The sequence below is a fragment of the Lampetra fluviatilis genome, chromosome 3, assembly GCF_964198595.1.
Source record: "Lampetra fluviatilis chromosome 3, kcLamFluv1.1, whole genome shotgun sequence".
Taxonomy (NCBI): domain Eukaryota; kingdom Metazoa; phylum Chordata; class Hyperoartia; order Petromyzontiformes; family Petromyzontidae; genus Lampetra; species Lampetra fluviatilis.
This window is the reverse complement of record NC_136277.1, coordinates 17,175,758-17,197,790: the sequence shown is the minus strand read 5'-3', so window position 1 is coordinate 17,197,790 and position 22,033 is coordinate 17,175,758. Positions and strand designations below refer to the sequence as shown.

The following is a 22,033-nucleotide window of genomic DNA, read 5'->3' as shown; positions in this document are numbered from 1 at the left end:
ATCAAAGCTCTGTAAACTTGCAATGAGATACAATTTGTATTGGATTGATAAAAAGCTGTACATTAATATTGCTGTAAATTTGAACTATTAGTACGTTAACATTTATTTTGTAACGAATCAGCTTTGAACAGATGTCATTATGCATTATATATAACACTTTAACGATTTATTGAGAGTATTAAATGTTATAGAGTTCGATATTATTTTAAAGGTTGTCTATATTGTTTGAAAATCTGTTGAATTACAAATTGCGTATTTATGCATTCACGTTTAATGTAATATAATTAACCTTTAATTTAAACTGCATCTTTATTCTGACATTGTTATATACTGAGCAGTTCTCTCTCCCTCTCTGCTCCAGCAAATTGGCATTGCAGTAGCAATGGCACATCGTGCATACATTAAAATTCAATTTCAAATGACCAATGCACAGAGGCTTAAAGAATAGCATTCAGTACTGTGCAATGCACAATCTAAGAGCTGCATGACAAGAAGGGAGGTTGACGGAAAGCAGCTGGAGCGCATAGACTTCCATCACCCCGTCAACAAATATATAATAAATTAGATGGTCGCGATGTACGAAGTTAAACGTTAACTCTTCAGTTGTAACCAATGTGCTCATCAATGATGGTAATCTGCTGTTAGTATAAGCGTCTTCCATAAATTCAATAGAACGTGACGACAATTTGAGCTCCCTTGAATTACCTAGTCAATAATTATTGTACATGAGTGCAATGCCATTATCAGCTAAATTCACATGCAGCTTTTAATTCTCATCGGCTGCGCTGATCATACTCAAGTAATTGTAATGGTGTTTTAATAAAGAACAAAAAAAACTTAAAATAATATTACCTATGATAGTGTAACTGTAATTTTCTGGCGTGAAATTAATACGCCTGAATTGAATGTAGCACTCGTGATACTTTACATTTGGAGTTTTTTTTAGCCCGATCTTTATGAAATACGCCCCAACATCTTACGTTTTAGTAACAAATGCTATGCCATATCCAAAAATGTGCAGGGAAAATTTTTAATTGACGTGTAACTGGGGGTGTGAGGTCGATGAATGTAGCTCTTACTGGCAATGCCTGTAAAAGGTTAACGACAGAGTAGACCCGTATTGCCTATTGCTCTTCACCCTTGTAATTGCACCGTTTGGAGTGGTGAGGCCAATAGAGGTGAAATTGAGGGGACACGCACAAAAACGATGTTGTTATTTTTACACAATAAAATTGCATTCCTATCCCTTTAACATTATTTTTTGTAAACAAACAAAAACATCACGTTACACTTCCTTGTTGCGCGCGTGCTTTATTTTAAATCTCACAATACGTGAGAAACCTTCGGCAACAAACACAAAGGGCCAAGCAAGCAAGCAAAGGCGAAGCGAACCACCGCGACCCCCTCGGCGTTCATCCCCGAGCCCCCTTCGCTCCCAACGCCTGACGGCGGCTCGTGCGCCATGACTGCGTTAGCGACTCTCGCATACCGATGCTGCTTCACGCACAGATATGACTCCACCTAACCCCACCACGATGGCAAAATACAAACATTATCCTGATCCACCACCGCCACTGCCCGTGATGCGACCAGGCAGCAAATAAAAAGGCAGCGGCGGCTGCTCTCTGCCAAGCCCCTTGGGGGGGGGGGGGAGGACACGGAGCCGGCAGGACACAAAACAGCCCCGAATCGCGCAGCAGCAGCAGCGATCAGCGAGCACGCATCGCAGCATTTCGCCAGGCACGCAGAGCCCGCTCCGCCGTCGATGCATTATACATCATTGTGAACAGACTCGCTGCCACGCGCCGCGCCCCTGCCCACGTGAACTCATTAGCAGCCGGACAAACAAGGAGGTTATTAATCACCGAGCGGCGGGATAAGTGCGGACGGGCTATGATGGTGGTGGTGCCGGCTACGACGGCGGTATTGCCCGGGACCGACCCGACGACTCGGCCAGAGGACGAGGGGCATCTGCGCTGTGAGTGTCTGAAAGTGACGAGCGGCCACAGCGGCGCAGCGCCCTGCCAGTGAATCAAGGAGGAGGAGGCGGCGACGGTGGCAGCACACAACCACGTGGCACCATAGAAAGCGCTCTGCAACGGAGATTGTCCCCCCCCCCGGTCACCTCTAGCTTCCTCCACTACAAAAAGCCTCGCTCGTCAGGCGCCTAGCGGGTTTTTATGGATTAAAGGGGGGACCGCCGGAGCAGGACTGGGGTGAGTTGCAACTTCTATTTGCCTGCCGTACGTAACGATGCGACACGGAGCTGCTTTATGTGACATACATATCAGCAGTGTGTTTCAAATGCTTGCATGTCCTGCGGTTTTTTTATTGAATGGGAAACTTTAGTTCTCCCATTGACGGGCTTTCTAAAAAGATTTAACTAGATGTACCGTGTACTGTTATGAAAAAAAGACTTTACATTTTTTTTAACGGTTCTAGTTCGATTTTTCTGTGATGTAAGTTCTCACATGGACGTAACATACTTTAATGTCTAAATCCATGTACTTGTAAAAATGTCTTATTGCACTCGTAGATTTCATATATACAATACGGTATGTAAATACAAGTAGGTGAGGAATATATTTAAAAAAATCGCGAGTGTTTGATTTGATGAATTGAAAAAAATAGCAGTAACAGAACTAAGCATAAAAAAAACTGTTTCTCACGAATCGCGATACACTTACGCTCGCTGGTGTGGAGATTGCATAAAAAGTACCACTTGTGTTGGGGTGTGTTTTTCCAACAGTATCTGAACCCGTACTCCCTCCTTAAATGACATTGTAATATTTTGTCGTGAGGGTTCAAACGGGCATAAAGGGGATTAAAACCAGCGTCTGCTGTGTGGGATCGTTGCCATGCAATTTAGAAAACTCGTTCCCTTTGTCATTTGCCTCTCCTGTAGCGCTTTGGGGTTGGAGTGCCTTATAGGCTATGATGTGTTGCTGCTGGCTGCGGGGCAGGGTGTTAAGTGATAAACTGACCTCTTGCCCATTTTCACGTATTACATTCCCTACTGAGACTATAGCAGTGCTACAAGGCAAAAGCATGCAACCAACCCTCCACACCCCCACCCCCCATAGTTTGACCAATAATCCCAGACTGTTATCCCCACTAAACGGGAGTGCAGCTGATGTACACGGATCAGGAAACTGTACTGCGGAAGCTGTCTTATAAACTCGCAGCAAAATCAATAATTTTCTCACGTCAGACAAATGTAAACTAATTCTTGCTGTAAATGACATAGAGCGGATTATTTTAACATGTATAGCGTCAACATATAATTATTTACCCCCATTTTTTTTACGTACATATTATATACTCGATTTTAGAAATTTATATCGTGAGTAATAAACATTTTTACTCAATGTGCCACTATCCGAGGGAAACCGCTATATGCCTAGGTTATGTATAGCACGTAATTTGTTAAAATATAGACCTCGGCAGACAGCAGTTATACATGGAAGGGGAGGGTGGGGGGATGAAATATGGCTTTCTATAATTGGTGTTCCTACCGCTCTGACCTCATCTCATCACAAACCCCCTCCAACACACTGTCCACTCTCTCTAGTCGAAGCTTCCTTCTCCGTTAACCGAAGGCAATGGGGTGAAAAGGTGGGTTCTATCAAGTGGTACAGATTGGCAGGATGAAAACATTTCAGAGGCGGCGCAAGATGAGAAAAATGTGTCGACCACTGAGCAGCAGGGATTAAAGAAAAGGGAGTGATTCTAATTATGAAAGGAGTTGGTCAAGGGAAAAAAGAGGTCATCGAGGCAGACGAGGCGTGAACGGTTTCAACATGACGATGATACGTTTGTAGCTGATTCATAAGTGGACAGGTAACAGATTTTACAACTTAAAAACAATGGTAACTCATAGACAATGTTTTGGCATTGATAATTTTGCTTATTAAAGCTAATTAAGTTGAACGAATCTTAGTTTATATTATGTATCGTATACAGGCAACTATGGAGCATAACATGTTTTATTTGTAACATATATGTATATTGAAACAAAATGCAGCGCCATGAATAATTAAATCTTGAACCACATTAGCAAATGACAATGCATTTAACATACGTACAGACAATACACCACACAAAATCAATCCGTTGTTTATCCGTTTACACTTTAGAGCAAATGCCGTTGGGGCGCACCTATTACACCTGGCATGTCACATTATGGGGTGGAGTTGCTGGCACCCAGCAAAAGCGCCTTTGTCTCCTTCGTGCAGATGTTTAAGTCATACTACAATAGGCCTAGGACATATTTAAATAGCATGTTCCGGGGAGTGACCAAGGAAACTAGCAAAGATAACCGGGATTGTAAGTTAGTATGCTCACTACAATATTTAACCTTCAGAACAATATATGCCTTTTAACCCACAAGTTGGTGGTGTTTATTGTGCCAGACTAAGTGCACTTTGTTGCCACGTCGAGTGGCAATGATTCCAGGGCAGTAGCCAGGTGAGATGTGCGTGGGCAGCGGATGGAGTAGGTCGGTACATGGTAGCTGCAGCATGTGATTTGCTAATCGAAGGTCTTTGGGGAGGGAGGAGAGTCTTGCTTCCAGAGGGGCCGCTGCTTTTAGTAAGAGGAAGCAGTGGCGATGTATCTGTAAGGTTTGCTGACATTAAGTGTCAAGAGAGCCCCAGGTGTTATGGGTAAACATTTTGGGGTTGCTGGCAGATGCACCACCTGTGTTATAGCATCCTAACTCTTTGCATGTTGTTGTAAACATCACTTCTCCACCGCCTGTTGTTGTTGCTACCCCTACCAGCGGTCCAATAGCATCATTCACAAGCTTCCTCCACAGTAGTTGCTACCAGATAAAACTAAATCTAGATCCTCCATATATACCAAATCAACCCACCTCTGGCATGAGGGGTCTTATCCTCCGTATCCAGCCAAACATTGGCAATGACCCAGCTAATGCAACCTCCGTTGCAAAAGTACAGCGATGATGGGACTGTTAAACTAATTCCAGTATCTGTGAGCTCCTCACAAGTCCAACCTTGAAAACACAGATCCTGGCTATGATCCATAGCCTGAATGTTTTAAGACAGAGCAGATGTTTCTGTATTGGTCCAACATTTCCAAACTATAGATACAAGATGGAATTATCATTGGCAGTATAAACAAAGCTTTGTTTGAAGTGACAATCCAGATAGCTTTGACGCAGCATTGCACATTCAATGAAACAATGCCAATTCTTGGCTCATTCGAAATGAGACCTCGATTTCCAAACCACAGCCAGCTGGGAACACACTGCTCTGTTGTGGGAATTCATCCACCTTTTCTCTCAATCACTCACAAATAATAAGAAATACAAAAGTAACAGTCAGTGTTGTGTTTTAATAATTCCTTCAATATTAGCTAAAAAAAATAGGACATCAGTGCTTGGGGTAAAAAGGGTATGTTAATTTCCATCACATTGTATCAGTGTGCATTTGGGCAAAACTTTAATATTCAATGTTAATATAAAATGTCATGTATGAATAACAAATATTCGTGTATTCTAACATATACTCTTCAAAAATAAATATTTTTTCTCGGCTACTTTTAAAAAGTGAATACCACTTCATCTTTGATGACATTAATAGGACATAAAATCTAAAGCTTCATCAACAGCATTTGTAATTTTAGATTTGTAAAATTACTTTTTTGTTCTGTTATGATTTTAGATTGAGATTACCTTGTATGGAGGGAAAAAACAATACTTGAACAATTTAAATGCAGCATATTTGAAAGGTTGAACTAGTTTTGACATATTTTGCAATAAATATTTTAAAATTTCGAGGTAGCCAAGTGCCTCAGAGGTTAGAGCGTTGAGCTGGTACCGCTGAGATGCTGGGTTCGAAATCAGGCAAGCCTGCCTGTAATCAAAACATGCTTTCAGGTGTAGTCAGTTGATGGTCTCAGTCTGGTCACGAATGACTTAACATACCAAAAAAACATCCAATGAAATGTTGTCCTGTATTTACATTGTTAAAATTCCACCTCCGAGAATTAAAATAGCAGTTTAACTGTGAGTTGAGTAACATTACTCTCATATGGCTGTGCGTCGGAAAGTGTTACGTGAAGGGATCTCGGTTGTAGTTTTGTGCTATCCGCTTCCATGGGCCATTCTATTAAACACACGGCTGCATCACTCTGCGAGAGAAAGGAATGCCTACATACTCTCATCACACGATGCCAAGAGCACAATCGGGGTACAATTCTGAAAAATATATATTTACATATAAATATTACAAATTCAAAACCACAATTTTGTGCGCATGCATGTTTCTGTATATTGCATGACATGAGTAGAAATGAACATGAATACATATATAACCTTTTAAATCGTACAATTTGCATAATGATGACCTACTCCCCTTTGTAATTAAAAATATGTCTGCTACAAATTAGATCTGCTGCAATGTATGAGACAAAGTCTTGACAAATAATAATATATGTTCAGTATAAGTACTGTACATACTATCAAAAGTATACACTATTTATAGACATTAAATTCTGCCATATATATGATTTAATTGCAATGTCATGTATTGATTTAGATTTTCTAATTATGAACATTCCTTGATAATTATCTCCTCTTTATCGTGGTAATTTACATGCCATTGAATTTAGTATATTCAAGATAGTATGTTTAAAAAAATGCCAAATCAAGTAAAACGTATTAGTAGGTTTGTATTAAAGAAGAGCTGCACTATACTCTGTATAGCTTGCCTACACATTTTTGTGCCGGGGATGTCACGTTTTTCCAGTAGCACCCACTACAATATAACATTCCATCTCTTCAGTGTAAATTCATTGATAATTGTATCTTGCTATTTTAGTGTTCCCACTGTATTCAATACCTAATATGTTACAAACTAACTAATGGTGAAATATTAGGTCATAAAAATGTGGGTATGAGATCATGCATTGTGTTGTCCACAAGGGGTGCATAACTTAAATTAGAGCTGGATCATTACTCAAGTTATTTAATTACTCACGGATAATTAACTCAGCGGGGGATTTTGTATTCATGTGATCAAGTTGTGTCTCATGATATAATCATGACAGTTTGAAATACAAATTATGTCATGATGTATGGAGTTTAAGTAATTTTATTCTGGCTTACTACCAAAATCCTGTGTATATGGTGGCGAAAAACATGTATTTAGGTGAAAACGTAGAGTAATACCTCAATTTAGTCTCCCCATTTTACGTAATTTCGCAAATACCACGACCTGATTTGCGTTGCCTCAATCCAGACTTACGTTGCTGACAGCATCCGTTATTTGTCGTATACACCGCCTCTGCCTTCACCTCCACCTACCTTGTACACAAACTACTGTACAATATATAATTTATGTCAAGTATTTTGGTGATTTGGAAAAAAATTTTGATTTATGTAATTTAAATGTTCGTCGCACCATTCAGGACCGCATCCCCAATGTAAAACTGGGGTATTGCTGTAGTTAGAATTAAATAACACGTTGCATTATAGTTATTTTTTTCTTGCTTCGTGATATATTTCGAAAATTTGAATATAATTCTTGTGTAGCATCGTTTTGAAACGTTAACATTTGCACTCATGCCCACATTTTGTTTCACTAACTTAATGTTCAAATATTGAGCATTAGTATTCATATGCCATGATTTGATAACAAAACCGTGTATCATTCTGGATATGAAGTATATTATTTGAATATACGTCAAGGGTTTTACATAAAGTGCATCTTTGAGAAATATAATCAAACTTAAAAATGGATCTAAATATATACATTACTGGATTTTCACAAGACCAGCTCGAGTTTTATGAGTTAAAATACACGATTGTCACCTTTCATACACGTGGACAATAGCTGTAATATTATGGCAGCTGTCTAAAGGGTACCAAGAGCAAGTTGCGAGGGTTAGTGCTGATAACGTCCCTCTAAAAAAAAGCATGACTGACCAATTAGGACATACTGTAGATTAATTGTTGTACTACCCATTCATAAATTAAGCCTCTTAAACCTTACTTCCACGTGTTCAAATGCAATTTTCTATGCATGCCCATGCCATGCTTAAAGTGTGTTTTATAACATTTTTTAAATCACAGTTTTAAGATGTGGATCACATTCAGGCAGATGGCTTGATAATTAAAATACTGTTGGTAAATGTACGCAGTTCCAAAAGTGACAAATTAATAATTCAAAAGAGGCTAATTTATATGTTTTTTTGTTTTGGCCTCTGTCATTTTATGCCAAAATTCTTGTCAACCCTCCTCCACCTGAGAATGTTGTCGCATTTACCAAAAAAAAAATTAAGGAGCCAATTTTTTTACGTTTTTGGCCAATAAAACTCAACATTGGCTTAATATTTTTCACGACTGAATTTAACATCAACATACGACTGTTGGCTTAAACTGCATTGAGCTTCATCAGGTAAAGAACTTGGAAATTAATTGACATTGTATGTTGACCAGTATCAGTCGTAAGTAACCAGTGAGCTGTACTGAGCAGAATGTGATCAATACGTTGGAACATACAAATAATATATTTGTAAATGTGACAATCCTGTTGGGTGGTGGACGGTAATGACAATGATGTTGACATAAAAATACCATGTGGCTGAACCCAAAAACAAATATGGATCATTGTATTGGAAACAATACCGACATTTTAAGTTAAATAAATACTGCTGATAAATATGCATCTGAAACAATTCTAAAGATTCATATTTGTATATAAGTGGCAGACACAATTGCATAGGTTTTGGTCTGATGGGACCTAATCATGTAGGATCCAATACTGTAATGATATGAATCTGATTAATTTTTATATTGGATCCAATCCATGCTTTCTCATATGTAATTGCTCAGCAGCAAAAGATAATCTGGATTGGCTGGCTGGGAACTGATAATAATTACAGTACAGTATACTGCAATAACATTGCAAGTTACATAATACTGTATTAATTAAATAAGAAAATGTGTTATGTTCTTATTGAAATACTCAAAACATACATGCGTGTTTAAACACTCCTGACAGCCAGCATTGCTGTAGTGCTGTAGAACAGGTTGTGAGACTCTACCCCCTATAGAAGAATAAAGGTATTGGGTTCAAATACAGCCCGAGGCATATACAAACATTTTTTTCAAGCATAAAAACTACTTTCCAGATGCTGTTATATATTAATAAACATAAAACTGTAATTTCTTTCATACTGGTAAAAAAAAACTATTGTTATATGTTTCTCAGACATTCAGTGATATATACAAATGTGTTTTGTGTTCTGAATACCATTTTGTACATATACAAAAATTATTCCTCTTCAATCAAATAATCAAACTCCATCTGATCAGTTTAACACGTAGACGTTCGTGACCAAAATCATATCAGATCTTATTCCAAACCATACCAATGGTGCAGCCCTTGAATGTTTAATATTATTATATGCTGTGGGTCTTTCGGTGAAGACGATTGCTTGTGTTGCGATCGAAACGTGATATTTTTATTATTTTTCTATCTACGTAGCTTTACCGAAAGACCAATAAAATATGTATTCCTGCAGTCACGAAAGCTTTAAGTCAATGTTTACTATTACTTTATTTATTTTATTCAGGAGCCCGATACAACACACAAACATTCATGAGGGAACAAAGACAGGTCACGAGCGAGGACAGACCCGGAGCTAAACATCCTCAAATTAGGGATTGGTCAAAGGCACCTGGGCTCACTGCCCTACCACCGTAGGGGCAACGATCGGCAGCAGGATATGTCGGGGAAGGTAGAATGAAGGGGAGGGGGGAATAATGTAATCAAACAGAACCGGAAATAAAATAACATAAACATGCCGTTTGATTGTACAACGATCGTATTGCCCCAGGCTCTGTGGTCGTCATATGTTTACATAGAAGGTGTAATATCAAGAGTCCATCCCCTCTTCCCCCGGCTCCCAATTTATCCGTAGCATAAATGGGAACCACCTGGCCACATGCTTCCGTTCCTTCCATTTTAGTTTACAGCTGAGGTGTTAAATTCCTGCCAGAGCAAGGAGAGTACTGTGCCAAAGTCTGCAGGAGGGGGGTTCATGTTTTTTCCCCAATTGGCCAGGATGGGTTTCCGATGTGGAAGGTTTGAAGTAGAGCGTGCTGGTGTTTTGACACCCCTCTTGGCCTCAAGTCCTACAAAAGGTACTCTTTGGTTCTTTCGGTAAAGTCACGTAGAAAGAAAATACATTAAATAATATAATACGATGTTTAGATTGCAACACAAGCAACCGTCAGAAACAAAACACAGATACAGAGACACAGACAGACACAAAAGCAGAGAGAGACAACACAGAGACACACAGAGACACACAACATAGACACACACAACATAGACACACAGAGACCCAATGCCTATGTGTCGAGGTCTTAAATAGAGAGAGGGGGGGTAGAGATGGAGGTGGGTCTGCCATAGTTCAATGCAACACTCCAGAAAGAATGTAGGTAGGTCTATACCATGCCCTGCAGGCATCTAGGGCAGTCTGTAGAAGAATCGGTGAATTTGGCTCTTCTTACATTAGTCAGGCAGGACCCATGCAATAATTTTAACTGGATGAATTTCAGCGGCAGAGACCTGGGGCCTACTGCTTGCTAGTTCTGGGCTTCGTCTGGAGTTCCTGTACATGAATCAGATGATGGGGTGGGTGCGGTAGTCAATATCGTTGTCTGGGACTTTGGTGATGGCGTCCCTGATCTGTAAGTATCTAAAGAAATGCATCCATGGGATATCATGGTGTGCCCATAGCTGCTCAAATTATACCATCTTCCCTTCCTTGGTCAAGAGATCTCCCACCCTTTGGAGGCCTTTGCTTTCCAGCTAGGCCAGTTAATCCCCATGCCTCCTTATTTTCACAGAAGGGTTTCCCCACAGAGCGGATCACCTGTGTAGAAAGGTAGAGAGATACGCCTGTCTTTGCACACCCCCAAAGTAACAGAGATCATCCACAATAGTATAATGCCCCGGGGGTTATCTTCTGTAGGGGAGAAGGCGATCCTGGCCAGCGACCATGGGGTCATGGAATCTTCTTCCCATTCTTTTCCTGTCTATTTGCTTTGTGGTACTTCAGAAAGTCTGGGAGGGCCAGACCCAATTCTCTCCTAGGTAGGGTAAGGGAGTGGAAATGTATTCATGCTCACTTGAAGTTCCATATGAAGGAGGCAATATGAGAATGGAGCGTCTTAAAGAACGTGCTTGGGATACAGGTGGGGATCATTCGTAAATGGTAGAGGAGCTTCAGCAAGACCATCATCTAGACTAGGTGAGCCCTATTGTGGAAAGAAAGGGGGATATCCGCCCATGCCCTGAGGTGAGCTAATAATCTCCTGAAGCATTGGGGGGGAAATTTTTCATGAGCAGTGAGAAGGACGAAGGGACTATCACCCCCAGGCTTGTATGTTTATTTTAAAAACACTTGCCCATAGAATGATTTGTTTTAGTTACATTTTGAATGACAGGCCTGTGATCATTGTGAAACATGTTTTGCCATAAAATTGCTCAATTAAGGCAATGTGCAAAATGCTAGTATTCCGACAATAAAAACAAATAAACAAAAGTGTGAATACTGAATAGTTTTTGACATTGCTGTGAATCTCATATTGGATAATCAAAACACCTACTTATAATTTTCAGCCATTTATCAATCCACTATTTGAAGAAGGACTCTCCATGACGTGTCAGTCATGGGGGGTTATTTGGACATACTTCAATATGCTGGTCAATGCAGTTTGGTGGTGAAAGGGTGTCCAGGACTGGTTCAGATGTCACTTGCCACTAAATTTAGGCATGGCTGGGAATTAAACTCAGTTTGTCGGGTTTATAGCACAGTGTGCTAACAACCACAGCATAACTGCTCTCTCACCTACTTTTTATTGTCGCCTAAACGTACAATACACATACATTTTATGGTAAACAAAATGGCGCACAAAGTGACACCGCAAGAGTCTGCTGCCTGCCGAGTAGCGCACGCAGTACACACACAATGTTGTCCCATGCCCGACCGCATAGCCGCATATGAGTGAACTCAAACCGCAAACAGTAAATTTTGGGTAGAAATAGTTTCCGTGCATATATGCGAAATCGCACAACCAAACCTGCATAAAGTGAGCGAAACCTGTATTGCTTTCCATCCAGCAGTGAATAGATAATGGCTGGTGATGAATTAAGCATGTCTCTTGTATTTATTATATTCACGTAATTGTCAATTTATTTAATTGAAACTCCGCATTTTGAATGAAATTGCTTATGCAAATACAGTAAAAGCAGATTATATGTCAAATCCATTTGCCACAGCTGTACTGCCATCTATTATGGGGTACAGGGACATTTGTTATGCTGCATTCCATTGCTTGTTTGGATCATGTAAGAATGTAATACTTTAATGGTGCTGTCCATAACTGTACGCATTTTCTGCTGGAAATAAGTAGGAAGCATTGAAAAGTTAGCCAGGTTATGAGTTTAACCATGACAAACATTCATCCGACACCAACACTATAGTTTTGTAAGGCAAAAGAGTCAGGGAGCGGCAGTGTTGAAGTTTACGCGCTGCGCTACGAACCCAGCCACTCGGGTTCGATTCCCGCTCACGGTCAACACCACGGTGATGATTATCTGAACCGGTCCTGGGCCTCACCGAGGTCGACTCAGCCTCAAACGAGTAACTGGTGTGGTGTGTGAACATCGCCACTGGGGAGACAAAGGCGGCCGGGCGTGGTGAATCCAAGTCCCGGGCGAAGCCGGGTAGTCAAGCTAATAAAACATAAAATAAAGTGACATAAATAGAAAAATAACAGTTTTATTTTTGCTTACCTTGGGTCCGGATGCTGGCTTGCTTGTTGAAAGGGGCGCAATGAGTAACCACAATTCCACACACATACGCACGTGCGCACCCACTCATACACACACAGACACAATGGCAAAGACATATATACAGGGTCACACACACAAAGACACACACACGGGGCTGACGCGCACACACACGCATCCACTCCAATGACAATAACCCCCCCGTATAGCCTTAATAGGATGTTGGGGCAAGCGCTGTTAGTGAGTAGTGCCGATGAAGGCCGGCACGGCACACAAGGCGATGAGTGGCTAGCACCACCCCAGTGGTGATGTTTACAAACCGCACCAGGTACTGTACTCATTTGAGGCTGAGTCGACTTAGGTGAGGCCCAGGACCAGTTCAGATAATTGTCACCAGTGTTGGCCGTGAGCGGAAATCAAATTCAGGTAGCTGGGTTTGTAGCACAGCACGCTAACCTCTAGACTACCGCTCCTCACACACACTCACTCAAACACAACAGCAACCGCTATTCACCACTAAGTGGCGGCTACGTCACCACGGCGCTTGTGCCAGGCTATGTTCATGTTAAGGCCACGTGAAGTGTCAAACGCCCGCTGGCAGGAGGTCATGGGACAGACCCAGATGCCATGGGTCGACTGACCGATGCACCACCTGTGCCCCCGACTGTGCCAACTTGCTCCGGCACTCCACTTGTTGTTGTGGGCATCGCTCCTCCGCCCTCTGTTGTTGCTGGAGGGCGACTGCCTCCAACTGCCCAATAGTGGCCTTCACAAGCCTCCTCTACAGAGGCCGATCTTGACATCACTGGTACCAATTAATTATCGGCAAGTCCACTCAGCTCCACATATTTTACCACATCACTCCATATATTCTCTAGTCCGTGCCACGCCCATTTAGCCCCCTCTATCTGACCGAACAAAAGCTGTTTAGGCATGTGGTGGCTGGGCATGTGGGCTATATGACTCAACAAATGCAGCCTTGCCTGCCGGAGGAGTTCGCCGATAGGACTTTTTCCACATATTTCAAAGATTTGTGAGCTGCTCACACAATCCAGCCTGGTTAAACCCAGGGATGGATCGTAGGCAGGTCAGCCTAATTGTTTATAACCGGCGAAGATGTTCCATTAGGGGGGGGGGGGTCTATGTTTCGCAAGCATAGAGAAGGGAGGGTAAGACCGTGGTCGAGAAGACGCAAAGCTTTGTGTGGAGAGACAGACCAGGTAGTTTCCACACGGCGTTACGCAGCCAATGAAAAGATAATACCGCTCGACTGATTCGGAGTGAGACCTCTGCTGTCATGAGCACACTGCCCAGGTATGCAAAACTCTCCACTCTCCACAATTGCCCCATCTCACACACACACATGCCCACGCGTGCATAGACACACAAACACTCACTCCCAGTGCAAGGCTGGCTCATTACATCTCGCGGAAGATTGTTCTGCTGAAAAAAAGTTCCGTGGCTCAGTTTGCAATTGCCACTTCGCGTTTTAAGTCGAGCTGGTTCGTAAGTGCGGTTGTTCACAAGTCAGGTGTTCGTAAGTCGATGACTGCCTATATCACATTTTTAAAATGCTAGCTGGGAGGGATGAATGGAAGGATGATCATGTCCAGAGGACATGCGGATTGTTAGTTTCATCTAAAAATGGAATAGAATATGTAATAGAATGAAAGAGTTATTTTTGACATTTTTTACAGCAGTCATCAGTTGTTTTTGTACCAACAAGACAATGCAATTAAATAATTAAAAAATATCTATGTTTTTCTTAAGCGACGTAGGTACATATATCATATAAAACTATCAAAATGAAATTCATATTTTTGTAATTATATTATCTGCATTGCTTGCTGATCCATGCAGGTTTGTTTATCATTGCAAATAATTTTATAATAACCACCTTATACGTCGTTAAAAGTCTGTGGCCTTCCAAGGGACATCCCCAAATGTTTTGGCAAACTCTAAAGAGGATCGATTGCCTGGCCATGAGCAGCTTACACAATTTGCTCGCAAAACCCAAACAGACAAACCCTAGACAAAACACAAATATCCTAAAGCATGTATGCACTGTGTAAATATTTGCTGTGCATTATAATGCTATTTACACACGTCTGATCATTGAATATCTTATTTTCTGAGTTTTTCCAAAACCATGGCATAGTTCTGAAATGCAATTTTGTCAAGTGATTTAAAAAACCTAGCTTGGGTTGAAGGCAATTAAGGAAAGGCTGTTACTTAAACCTTTTGCACTTACTGTGTCATTATGATTTTCTTCTATGTCCCCTAAATCTCAAGGAGAACTATCATGATCAGCCGCTTTGACCTTCTCTTTTTCAACAACAGGATACAATTTCCATTTTAACTATGTAAATATATTTCAAGTGTGTATTTGTTTCAAGCTAACACAAGTACATTATGCGTACATAAATTACTGCTGATTGTAATAATTTGTTTACCAATGGGGAAAGTTAAGTAGACCTTTGATAACTGATAAGTACAAAGCTTACTACACATTTGGTAAAATTCAGGATTTTAATATTTAAAGTCACCCTTTATATGCCTCTCAATATATTTCAGTGGTTGTATCTTTGAGGCAGCAGCTCCAAAAACCCACATATACAAAACATGTTTAAACAAAAAATTAGACCTATTGACACTCCTGTATTTTAGTCTGATGCGGTAAAATTTCCAGGTGCAATTTATGGATTCACCCATACAAAAATATACTGAGTACAATGTTCTATAGCTCTGGATTCGGATTAGAAGTTGTACCACATGTTATTTGCAGTTAACTGTAGTATTTAAAAAAAAAAGATTATGGATGTTTTGTTTGCTTTCATAAAAATATATTTATCTATGTGTAATTATGGATATATTTTATTAGTTTAATCATAAAGAAGATTTATTCCACTGCTTTAAAAACATACATTTACAAATGGCAATATTTTTCTAGGTAACATTAATTTTAGAAACGTGTTCAGAAAATGATTGCCAAATTATGAAGACAGAAAATTGTCACAGGCTTTAATTATCGTGACGCCATTTTAACAGACCTACTCTTTTCATCACTCTGCTTAAATAAGTATATCTATAAATACATTTTCACCCCTAAAAGAGATTGGTGGGTGTTTGCAGGTATCTAAACCGAAAGCTGAGGGATAGCTGGTCAGCTACTGATTGTTAGTGCGTGAGTGATTGTCATACCATCAACCTGTCAAACCTTAGATGTGCAATCAAAGACCACGTTATGGAACGCTAGATGCACATAAATAAATAATACGCATGACTCCTATTTTTTTTACTTACTAATCATTTCATGCACACCGTTATATTTTGTAAAACAAGCACACCATAGTATTAACCAATTTTTACCAAGTATAATTGTATAATAAGTAGTACTATGAGTTCAAAGTAATGGCATAAAGACTTGGCAAATAAACCAACATTGATCTTCTAAAGTGTCTGTACATGATGAACTATTAATTTGATCAAATCGTACTATTAAAAGGGATAAACATTAATCCATTTGGATAAACCCCATCCAAAATGAACAGACTAAACTCAGCGATGGCCCATAGGGAAATAAATGTAGGGTTTGCCCAATTGTTTTGCTTTTCTTCCGATATTTTAATGGCCATGATACATGGCAGTGGTATTTTCCAGTTTTGCATGGCAAATTGAACTGGCTATACCGTTCATTAAACTTATTTGAAAAAATTTCACGTGTCATTTGGTGCGACCAAATTTACAATAGCAACAGGATGGGGGAACAAACCTCTTCACAAATTGCAGACCATCTTACGTTCTAGGTGGGGAGTAGATATTCCACCAATACATCATGGTGGCATTGTATAATCCTCACCAATTGAAAGTCAACTAATCAGGCTCCAATCCGATGAACAGCTATTCCAAAAAGTCATTGACAGCCTCACAAGTTAAAAAAGACCTTCATGCAACTTAGATTGGGTTGGAGCGGTAGTTGCTGGTGTTTTAACATCTTATCCCCTGTTTTGTTGCCAGAAAAAAGGGGAAAACCCTATTATCATATTTTGGTACTGTCAAAGGAGGTCTCATGATGTAGATGCTCACCCCGAGCCCTCATTACTCTGATAGTGCATTGTCTTTTGGCTGTACGCCTTTTGGCGTCCTCTGGTCTAACACCGTTTTGAGACGAGGCTCAAAAGAAATCTGTCTCTGGTGTGGACCAATCAGTTTCAAGGAAAATACATATATTATCAGTATGTTTTTTGTTTGCATTCTGACCACAATAATTGTGGTTAATGCAGACATGATTCCTTGACATTTAGTTTGGTGTTTTAACATCTTAACACCTGTTTTGTTGCCATAAAAAATGGGAAAACCTATTCTCAGGCATATGAGTATAGATCAGCAAGCACCAGGGGGCAAGGAAGTGGTGGTAAGTCTTACAGAGAAACGTGTAGATCAAGGATTGTGTTCAACTTTCAGATGTTTGTGTAAGCTTCATGTCAGAATTCAGGGGAACATTGTTGAAATTGAATTTTAACTCAGGACTAACTTTTTGCCATATAGAACTATTGTTTGGAATACATTTTCGCTTGAAAGTTTAAACTTGTTGAAAATAACATACAACAAGACATGTAGAGAACAGACAGTTGGGTCTGTAAAGATTGTAGAGTTAATGGAGACGTAGTGGAGTATCATCAGCATATCGATTAAACAAACTATTTGGTGATCCTGCGTTGGCAGTGGTGCACAAGCATACGTAATAAACTCAACACATTCGTCAATAATAGTCTGTTAAGGCTATACGGGGATCTTTATCGAGGGGGCGGATGTGCATGAGAGACAGACAGGGCAAGAGAGGGAGCGGAGAGCGGGCTGTGTGATTGAGTGGAGAGAGAGGAAGTGTTATTATGGACTTTACAGGGGATCTTACACTGCGGTTCTTCACGTGTGGCAATTGTTCCATTTGTTGTTTCATTACGTTATTTTAAAATCAGACCGTAATTTGTATTTCTCATGTTAAAAAAATGTTCAAGAGTGGAACATTTTTATGGCTGAAACGTAACTTAGCTTTTAACATGGGAGTCAATGGGAAAACGATGGTCGTTTAAGGAGTGTTCGCTTACCGAGCAATTTTCCCGGAACGTATCTCGCTCGTTAAGCGAGACACGCCTGTATTTCAATCCGTTTTTATTTAACCTGAACTGAACCGGTAAATAAATCAATTTTATTCCCTGACAAATGAACATACAGACAGTCCTCTACTTATAAACACAATTAGTTAATGGGACCCGTTCATAAGGCGAACGGTTTGCAAGCTGGAACACTATTATGTACTGTATTGAAATGCCCATAAAGTTAGTGTTTTGAAAAGTGTTATGGTTCAACAAAAAAGGGAAACATTGTTAAACTCATGAATAAGAATAAATCTTGTGCAATTGCATGTAACGCTGTACAAAATACTGTAAAATAAATCAAACATAAAATAAAGTAACATGCATACAAAAATATACGTTTTATTTGCACTTAGCTTGAGTCCTCATGCTGGCTTGCCTGTCAGAAGGGGCACAATGAAAAAAACACAATTGCACTTACACACGGGGCATGCGAGCACACACACAAAAACAAATACAAAAAGACAGACATACACTGGGCAGGCGTGCACACAAAAACAAAGACCCCCTGAAAAGCCTTAACAGACTGTTGTGGCAAGTGCTGTTAGCGAGCACCTATAAAGGCCGGTACGGCAGGGTGTGAGTGATCAGTACCACGCCAGGCTGCCTTTGTCACCCCAGTGGCGATGTTTACACACTGCACAAGATACTCATTTGAGGCTGAGTCGACCTAGGGGAGGCCCAGGATCCATTCAGATAATCGTCACTGGTGTTGGCCGTGAGCGGGAATCGAACTCTGGTCAACGGGTTCGTAGTACCGCGCACTAACCACTATTCTACCGCTCCCCACACAAACACTCACTTTCACACATGTGGGCGCGCACACACAAACAAACACTCCTTGTGCGAGGCTGACTCATTACATCTCGTGGAGGATTGCTCTGCTGAACAAAATAGTTCTGCGGTTCAGTTTGCAAGTGAGTTCGCATTTTCAGCAATGTTAAAACATTTTATATTTCATGGAAGCTAATTCGTTAGCGCAGGTGTTCGTAAGTCGAGAACTGTCTAATTGAATTACTCTATGTATTCACTTTTCCGATTCCTTTCTTAACATTTACATAAACCTTGTTAATTTAATCTTGAACATAATGGAATTATACGAGGATTCTTCTCTAGTGGGTACTACCTTAATGTTGAAATGCAAATTGAGATCCTTTAGGACCTGAGTAACTTATACTGGACAGGGATGTGCAAGACAATGAGATACTTGTTGAGAGGCAAGATGATGGGCTCCTTTCACCAGCCTGCATTGATCGGCGACAGAACATGCCCTAGAGGATGACCACTGCACATATAGAGCGATGAGATCAGCTAATGTACGGGAGGTGTATTGTGAAATTGCAGGATGGTGTTGGAGGGTGATGGTGTGGGGAGATCTTCACCCAGCAATGGATTGATCATGGCTGATGATTATTGTTTTAAAGTTATTGGCATTGACAGATGATGAATATGCAATGACTGCTGTTATCTTAACATTAACCGAAGCTGCTGAATTTATTTCTCCCATTTTCATTTTAAATCTAAAAAAGATATATAATTGTTAAATAAAGAAAATAATCAGCTGGCACATGCCTAGTAAAGATAATCCCAATGTACATGGAAAACAATGCAATAATACAGAAACACCATTTCAGGTATGTGATCATTTGATTGAATTACTTGTATAGATTACCCCAATACTAGCACTGATCAGTGCAGTGGGCACAGGAATGAGGATGGATGAGGATTCCAACTCACTAAACATACACTCTCGTCACCTGCCTTGTACTCAGCATTTTTGAAAGTATTTGCTCTTCATTACGAGTGAATCTTTCATCCAAAAACAATGCTTGATTACTCAACCCACTTAGTTTTATTATAAAGCATGGATCCTCAAACATGTAGAACCACCTTTCATGTCTATTTCCTCAAATATTCAAACAGACAATGTGTGGCATGTCATTATTTAAACTTGCACAATGGAGACTTTCAAACTTGGTATGTTACCTTTAAAACAATATGGCTTGGGGTATTTAGACAAAAGACTAACAGACAGTATATCCTTAGGAACTACATTTTAATAAAATAATAAAATGTACAAATGGGCAAATAATACTTTAAACATTGTTTTTAAAATCACCTGCTGTATACGTCATTTGCTGAAGAAGATGCTAAAGATTCAGGCAGGCCTCATGAATTTTGAGTTATTCTTAAACAGCTTGGAGCATTTCAGTTGCTTTGCCTGAAAAATTGTACGAATAATTCAATCTAGATTTGAAGATTTCGTGACTGCAGGAATCCATACTCTTTGGTTCTTTCGGTAAAGTCACGTAGGTAGAAAAATATAATTTTAAATTATATATCACGACGTTTCGATCGCAACACAAGCGGTCCTCCTCAGGCGGAACAAAATTATCCAGCAGTGGAACTGCTGAACCAGGAAGAACACAGCGAGAGAGCTGTTACAACAAGAGGTTATATAGAGGTTGCCCTTCGCCAACACATATAACCTCTTGTTGTGACAGCTCTCGCTGTGTTCTTCCTGGTTAATCAGTTCCACTGCTGGATTATTTTTTTCCGCCTGAGGACGACCGCTTGTGTTGCGATCGAAACGTCGTGATATATTAATTTTTTATTTTAAATTTTATTTTTCTACCTACGTGACTTTACCGAAAGAACCAAAGAGTATAAAATAACTATTGTACGGAAGACTTTATGATGCTATGGCTTGCGGGAACAATGTGGGGAAGCGACGTCCGCACGTTGAAGATATCGACGCAGTCCCTGGTCCACTTTGTAGCGGATTACTGTGCTCCAGTTTTGAGTGCCAGCCCTCAAAAAAACCTCGTCAATGTCAAAATCAACACTGCATTTCATATAATGAGCGGCACCCTGAAGTCCACTCCACTCGCATGACTTTCCTATGCTGGCAAACACTCCAGTGGACATCTGATGTGATGCCACGATGATCCGGGAGTACAACAAGATCCTGGAAAACTTTGCCCTGCCGCTCCACCAACATATAAAAGAACCCCCACGTCCTAGGCTTAAATTCAGGAAACATTTCCAGATACTTGACTCTGCCCCAGCAGCCGAAAATAAAGACACCGGCACTTGGTGGGCTGAATCATGGGCGGCTCAGAACGTGGCAAACCAAAACATCATTGAGGACCTGACTGTGGAAGTACCCGGATTCTTTCTCTCACGACGGCTGTGAACCACTGAACCGCGCTTGAACACAGCACGGGAGATGTGCATACACGCTCCATAAATGGAAGATCAAAGAATCGCTGAACTGCAACTGTGGTGATACCCAAACCATCAAACACATTACCGATAAGTGCACCATCCACGCACATCCTGGCGGTATCTCTGCAGTTGTTGAAGGGACTTAACTATGGCATCTATTAAAAAAACTGTTGCTCTCCCCTCCCACTGCCATACGAAATACAGAGGGGAGAGGTGAACTATTTTTTGTGCAGAGTTACTATTGGAGATATGGATTTAGTAATCCAGAAAGGCCGGATCCCTGAAGATTCACAGATAAGCAATGCAGTAATGTAAGTGTCTGCAGTGTGGTCTGGATTCCTAAACTAACACAATGAGAACCATGTTATAAATAAGAAATATGAGCAATCTATATGTTTAAAAAATGTGAAAGTAACATTTACCAAATTATTTGTTTTTCACGGCTTAATTCATTGGGGAAAGTTAAAACAAGGCATGATATGCTATGTGGTCTCATGGAGGACACCAATTCGCCACTTAATCTTAAGTGTTGCATTTATTGAACATGCTATACAATAAGCATAATTAAGATGTAGACATAAAAAACCCTCACAGTGCCTGACAAACTTGATGATAGATAAGAAGCTTGTGATTTCACACCAGCATCAAGAATTTGGTGGCATTTCATGACAGGTGGACTCATGCCCGCATGATCACGGATCAGATCATGGTGTGGTTCACCTCATCACCACTAACAGGGAATGCAGCATTAATTACTAACACTTTATGTATTTTTGGTCACCCATTGTTGAGGTAGACGTGTAGTGCAGTAACCTCAGG

The 22,033-nt window shown here is 40.4% G+C and overlaps 1 protein-coding gene across 1 annotated transcript in view; it reads left to right on the top strand.

Moving 5' to 3' along the window:
* Positions 1 to 2,190: 2,190 nt before the first annotated feature.
* Positions 2,191 to 22,033, top strand: part of LOC144949218 (leucine-rich repeat and immunoglobulin-like domain-containing nogo receptor-interacting protein 1) — a 198,473-nt gene continuing 178,630 nt past the window's right edge. Inside the window, exon 1 of the mRNA XM_078879108.1 lies at positions 2,191 to 2,216. The gene's annotated coding sequence lies outside the window, so the exon portion shown is untranslated. The remainder of the gene's footprint in view (positions 2,217 to 22,033) is intronic.